General features: G+C 36.2%; 1 long non-coding RNA gene across 2 annotated transcripts; it reads left to right on the top strand.

Moving 5' to 3' along the window:
• Positions 1 to 233: 233 nt before the first annotated feature.
• Positions 234 to 6,079, top strand: LOC145822525 (uncharacterized). 2 transcript variants are annotated; one of them, XR_014363874.1, is made up of 4 exons: positions 234 to 541; positions 1,556 to 2,061; positions 3,775 to 3,853; positions 5,011 to 6,079. It is a non-coding gene; the product is annotated as an uncharacterized LOC145822525 (long non-coding RNA). The 2 variants fall into 2 exon arrangements; XR_014363873.1 differs by having other exon boundaries at positions 3,956 to 6,079.
• Positions 6,080 to 7,194: the final 1,115 nt, after the last annotated feature.

Genomic DNA, 7,194 nt, shown 5'->3' with positions numbered 1-7,194 from the left:
GCTAAGTCAATAAGACAAAATGTCACATTTAAATTATAATCATTTTACTTTTTTCTTACAAAAGTAAAAAAAAAATCAAACCAAACAAACATTATTCCCAAACTAAAATACCAAAAAAACCAAAAAATTAACTTAAAAGTGGTATTTGCATGCCATATATAAAAACGATATTGAGCCTTTAAATAAGAAATAAGAATCTGGGATCTTGGCCATCCAAAAATAAAATGGCAACCGGTTATAACCGGTCAAGAAAAACTCTCTCTTTTATTTTCTCGTTTCACATTTCGTCCCTACCCCATATTCTTTGCATTTTCATGGCTCAATCTCCATCCCTTTGATTCAGTGTTTCCGGCGATCAACGACCCTCCCTAGTTCTTCTGACTTCCCCAGTTCCCTAGCCTTAGTTTTTTTCTTCTCTCTCTACTCGTTCTTCTCCTGTACAGTGCCAAAACGCGTCGAAGAAGATGTGAAACAGCCAATCGCTTTGGACTCGCTTAGAGAGCTTCTCTAATTTATCACTGAAAAACAGCATGCTCTTCAGGTACTTGCATTTTTTGTTTAATTTGTTAATCTCATTTGGGTTTTTTTATTCTAGTTAAGTTTGGATTTAGATTTGTTTGGGAATTAGTTTGTTTGATTGTTGAGTAAGTAGAGGACAACAAAGAAAATTCATACCCATTGATTGTAGAATTTTTGCTTTGTCAAAAAAAACAAACTATAATTCTTTTTAAGATTTGTTCAATCATATATAGTTCACACAAAGGTTGGGTTATTTGTATGAAAGTTGAGAAGTAGAGAATTCTAGCTTGATTCCCTAGTAATTTCTAGGCACTATTGGAGGCCATCGCTGCATTGATTTTTTTTTTTTTTAGATTTTAGTTAAACATTCATAAAATTAGGAGCTCCATGTGTTATATACCTCCCACAACAAAATTCTTTGTTTCCATATTCATACATCTCCAATATATTCTCATTTTATTTTATTTTTGTCAAATCCAGAGCATTCATGATCCTCAATGGAGGAGATAGCTGATCAAGACTAACCTAACATGATAATTAGCTTCAAACTAACATACTTTTGATGTACATACACCACCCATGATTTTGAATGCATGATTCTTTTATTTATTTATTTATTTTTATGAAGTGATGTAGTAGTGCATGTATGTAAAGAACCTAAAAGTTTTATAACATGAGCATGAACAGCTTTTTCTTTTTGTATGAAGAGGTGATTGAGAAGTTGTGTGTATGGAATGGCTCTAGGAAACATGGACACGAATTATGCTTTTCAACTAATAATTTTAACTCCAAATATAGTGATTCTGGTTTAGACTTGACCCACTTTGTATTCTGGACTCAGGTTTCATGGTTCCGCATTATTATCCTTGTCTTACTTTTTCCCCTTTTTGAGTTTGGTTGTTGGATTATTTTGGTTACGTTTGGAACAGGTTGATAGCATGGTTTTCAAACTCTTGTTGTCCAGAATTTTACACTTGCGCTTGAGTGACTTTTTTTGTGCTCGAGCGGGCTTTGTGAACTCTCTGTACTTTTGCAGGTCTGCAAAACTACTGGGAGGGTGTATTCTACGCTCAAGTGGTGTTTCCTGTGCTCGAGCGGTCGTGTGCTCGAGCTTCAATTCTTGTGCTTAAGCAATGGTTTGTTCTCTGTAAAACTACTAGAAGTGTGTATTCTGTGCTTGAACTTCATTTCTTGCGCTTGAGTGGAACAACTTACTGTGTCTAATGCTCGAGCGTCACTTCTTGCGCTTGAGCGGACTGTACGTATATCAGATCGCAGCAGCATCATTTTTCATCACTTTTTCATAACCTTCTCCCTTGAAACCCTAGATCTAGAGCTCTTCTCTCTAAAACTCTCTCTCTCACTCTCTCTCTCTCTCTCTCTCTCTCTCTCTACTTTTTCATCTAGATTTATTGGTTTCTTCACCCTACTCCATTTGATAAAAAAATAGAGCATCTCAAGGGCTACATTCTTATCCGAATAGAGTTGGATTTCGGCGTGTTTGAAGTGTCTCCATTCTCTCTCTCGACTTCTAAACTTGAGGTATGGACTTTCTACACTCTTTTATGAGTTTTAACTTAATTATTTGTTGAAGTGTAAAGAATATTGGAACTTGGAATGATTTTGAACAAATCTAGGGTTTTGGTTTAAAATCAAAAGAGGGGTTTTCAAATGGATGTATCAAAAATAGTTATGGGAATAGAGATGAGGTTGTGTTGTGATAAGTTTGTTGATTTTGATACCCGGGATGGATTGTCGAAGAAAAGGCAGTTTTTCTATAAAACTTCTTAAATAATTATTTTATATAAATAATGAAATTGGTATTGGAAAAATGAAATTGGATAAGTGTTTATATAAATGGTGGAGTTGGATATGTAGTACCTCTCACTTATGGAAATTTAGAAAATTTATCTGTTTTAGAGATTGTATATCTGTTTTGGGCTATCGGTGGAGGATAGCCATGATGGTTGTAGAAATTGCATGAGAATTAGGTGAATTGAAACTAATCTCTTATTGGTTGTCATTAAACAAGACTGTGTTTTAATACATTATATATGTGTGACGTTTGGGAGGACAAATGGAATGTACTCCATGTTTGGGAGAAGAAAGGGGACAGACTCTATACACACTCCATTTTTGACAGCTCTTAAGACTTGGGTGCCTCAGGTTAATCACTTGATGATGAAAGTTGTGCTATGCAAATGTTCGATTTCTTTAGCAAGAAGAACTTTAAATCCCAACCTTACACCCCATTTTGGACCAAAACTATTTTAAACCTTAAAATCCTTTCTTTCAAAACATTTTTGAAAATGTTTCTACGATGTTTCGAGGCTCGCATTTCGTTAAATATTGCACTTTTCGGTAAACCGAGCAAGGACAAAGTGGAAATAAATGAAAGAGAGGTGAACTCTTTGAAAAAATCTTTAAAACATTTTATTTAGAGGTTTGGTGTTGAAGAAAATAGGAGGAGAGGGAAGAAAAATAATTGGGGAGAAGTTGAGCTTGAAACCGTTAAAAGAGAACTGGGCAGCCTCACTAAATCAGGCCTATCCTTTTGTACACTTGGAATTTAGTTGTAAGGCCACCACCATTGGAAAGAGGACTTCTGAGGCTTCATTTTACACTCAAGAATCTCCTAAAGCCGAGTTCGGATGAGGGAGATATAACTGTTTGAAGTTAGGCATTAATTCGATTAAGACCAAAATTGAGAAGCCTTCACTAAAATAGGAATATCTCTTTGAAGACTTAGAATTTAGATGTGAGGCTTCTTCCACTATTGGAAACTAGACTTTCGGGGCTTCAATTTAAACTTAAGAATGAAATGAAAAGGAGTTCGGATGAAGAAGATATGCCTATTTGAAGTCGGGCTTGGAAACAGTTTTTGTTGTGGCCGACAACCACCACTTGTGGATGACCAGCCACCATTTGTGGCCGGTTGGCCACCACTTTTGGCAAGTTAGCCACTAGTGTAAAGACCAGATATTTTTGCCAGTTGTTCTCCAAAAGCTCTAACTATCCCTGTATAGATATTTTCGACCTGAGGCTCATATTTTCTATATATACTTGACATTCCCTCTTGGTTTTAAGGTTAGAAACATTTGAGGAGGGTTAGAATTTTTTGGAGCAAAAATCTCTCTCTCTCTCTCTCTCTCTCTCTACATTTCTCTCTCTCTTGCAAATTTGTGCACATTAACCTACATACACTACACTTTTGCCTACACCTTTTTAACCAAAGTTGTTCATCTTTGAGTTAAGGTTCCTTGAGGCCTTCTTGGAGCTCTTGAAGTTGGTTTTGGCTTGAATTGTTGCCTAGAATTGATCTTTGCTTCAAGAGGTATAACACTTCCCCTTTTACCTTACTTTGCATACATGTTTTTCTATATTTTTCGCACTGATTTTGGGTTGTTTTTGGGCTATAAAAACTCTGTTTTTGTAGGCTAAAATTGGTGGTTAGAGGCCATTAAAGGGCAGGGGGTGGTTCACCATTCTTTCTTCCTTGTTTGTAAGGCCTTTCCACGTTTGTTTCACACTTTCAAACCATCTTTTTTTGGGCTTTTGAACACTGAATTTCAGAATTATTTCAGTGGCTAAAATCATGTTTTGAAGTCCAAATTTGGAGGGGTTAGCCTCCCCTCCTTGTGTCTTGCTTACTAGCCTAGTTTGTGCCATGTTTTAGCATGTTAATCTAGACTTTTTTAACTTAATTTCAGCATGTTTTAACCTCTGTTTTGCCTTTGTTTTTGGCTAGTTGTTGCATTTGAGTCTTATTTGCGTGCTTCTAGTGTAAGTGTCCTCACAAGCTTGGTGTTTTAGGCATTTAAACACCACTTGTTTGAGTTGATTGCATTGTTTTAGAGCTTTTCTCACTTATTTTCAGCAAGCATAATCTTTGCAACCTCCCTCATTTCTTGACTCTTTGTTTGCTTTAAGGGTTGTTTCAACCTTAGGATTGTTTAAGCTTGAGATTAAGGTCCATGCTTGATGGTTTAATCCTCTTTTGGAGGTTCATTATCAACGGCATGACACATTTCTCTTGCCTTAAACTACCCCTTGTTTGACATTTCCTTCTCTTTTAGAGGACTTAATTCACCAATGGACTTAATTGATTAAGGAATGGAAGGGTAATTAAAATGATTAACTAAAAGTTGAAACTAAAATTGTGCAAAGATAAGAATTTGATTGTGTTTCGGTGTGTTCAAATCAGACGTTAATTTGAACACAAGGAAAATCGGGGCATTTCATACTCAAAGTGATAAAATGTGCCAATTTTTCTAAGGTCATCATTGCCCTTGATCATGCATGATAGGGTGAAGGTTTTTAGTCTTGTTTGTGTATTGGTTAAACTTGCACACTTTGGTTCATGAGCCATCATGCAATGAATTTGTGGACCTAGGTTTGTCTCCCTTTGATTTGTTCATGAAAATGAGGATGAATTGTGCAAACAAACCCTTGAGAAATGCACTGTCCTGCTTTGTTTGCTCTCTGTTACAGCAAGGAAGTCTAGTCAAAAGTGGCCGATAGGCCATCATCAGTAGCCGACGGGCCACCATTAGTAGCCGACCGACCCCCTGTCGACCACCAATGCAAATTCAGCAGTGTCCTTCTGAGACAGAACAGAGTTGGTCTAGAAGTGGAAATCAGTGCAAGTGTCCTACTGAGCAACAGAAGCATGCAGCAGCAAAACAATGGCTTTTCGGGGGGAAACCGTGTTCATACATGAGTTCCTTATTGATCCTTGGGATCTGTGTTGTAATAGATTAATGTTATGCTTAACTAGTGGCTTTTGTAATTAGTTAGAATAGCTAATTCGTATTGTGTTGTAATTATAATTAATTAGCTAGAATAGTTAATTAATTTGGTTAGTAACAATTAGTTAGCTAGTGTAGCTAGTTAATTAGTTTAATTTGTTGTAATAATTAGTTAAGTAGTTTAGTTAATTCAATTTGTGTTGTAATAATTAGCTTAGTTTAATTAGTTAGCTAGTTAGTTCATTCGGACTCTCCTTCGTGAGAGCATAATATAATAATGTGCATGTCTTCTAACCCCACATCTTTCTCCCTTTTATTTACTAGCTTACGATGGTTAGTTTAGGGACATCATGTTTTGTTTAGCATATTTCATGTTTGCATCTATTTGTATTGTATGCATCGAGACTCGGTTCATCATTCTAACTGCATTGTTAGTTCAATACTTCTTTGAATACGTGCTTAGACTGCATGCTATTTAAATTGCCTCACATGCCATATTAGTAGCCTAGCCTAGTAACTGCATATCGCATGTGTTGCATTAGTCATATTGCATAAGTTAGGAATCATGCATTTTTCTAACTCTTTTGTTTATTTTGGCTTGGAGCACTAGGTGAGTTTTTACTCGCTTTAGCATCTTGCATGAATGTTGATGTTGCCATGTCTAGCATGCTTGCCATGAGGCTAATTGCTTAAGTACTAAACTGCTTGAATGCATGTGGATGAAGGCTAGTTGCTTGAATTGGAATAATTTGAGTAATATTTATATGTTTCACTTTTTCAAGTGGTACGTATTTCGAAACAACTTTCAAAACAAACATGACTTGAAATGTTCCAATTCGGGCAAAACTAGTCTATACTTGCTTGTGCGCATAATTAGTAGAGGCCGATCTTTGATAACCGAAATCAAGAGTATATAATGTTAATAAGAATCATATCATGATTAATAGAGGTCGATCTTTGATTGGGCGAGCGAGGGTGCTCAATTCATGACCTTCCCCTCTCGTACCTAAGTTATCGAGCCGAGACAATCTTGGTGATGACGAACACGTGACCTTTGGCACGAGTCATGGGTTTCCTAAATTTCTCTAAAATAAAATATTTTGGTGGCGACTTTGTATCTGGAAAAGCAGTTTATTTTTGGCAATTTGATTCAAAAATCGAATTTCCAAAAGATTTGTCAGATTTGGACTCTTTGGTGTTTATCAATTTCACATTGCACTTGTGAGATTAGATTTAGAACCACGGGAGTCCGAACTGTAGGGCTATATTTTGACCTTTCGAAAGGGGGCGCGAAAAGTCGAGCTACAGACTCCGTTGAATTAAGTTGGCCTGTGTGTCTAGGGTGAAAGTCTCGAAAACATTGTGTATACATGGGTGCCGATCTCGTGAACGAAATTTTCGTAAAATGGCAAATGGAAGTGCTTGTGTGATTACTATATTAATTTGAGAACCTTTGAGTTGTATCCTCAGTTTGGTTGTTTGTAATAAATAGAAATAAATCATGAATTGAGATAAAATGAATTGGGATAAAAAGGAGATTAAGATAGAGTGAATTGCGACATAAAATTTGGCATGACATGGTTTGCAAAAAAGTTGTAAATAATTTTGTCACGGGCATTGTGTATGCACATCATATTTATATCTTTGTTAAGATTCATATATTGTGTTAGATTGTTTCTACTGGGCTTTGGCTCACCATATTTGGTAAAAACCATTTTCAAGTGTTGGAGATATGTCTCCGCCAAGATAGTAGTTTGGGGAGATTCGGAGCAAGAGCTTCATTTTGATTGTATTTTTTTTTTTTTTTTATAGTCAAGGGCTTAATTGTATTGAGCTAAACCCATTTTATTGTAACCAAGCAGTGACTTGGAAAGATGTAAGTGTGGACACCCCATTTTTGACGGCCCTTACAACTTGGACATCATTG

This window comes from Camellia sinensis, chromosome 3 (assembly GCF_055761805.1).
Source record: "Camellia sinensis isolate YWXY chromosome 3, ASM5576180v1, whole genome shotgun sequence".
Lineage (NCBI taxonomy): Eukaryota > Viridiplantae > Streptophyta > Magnoliopsida > Ericales > Theaceae > Camellia > Camellia sinensis.
The sequence above is the reverse complement of the archived record's forward strand: the minus strand, read 5'-3'. Positions and strand labels throughout refer to the sequence as shown.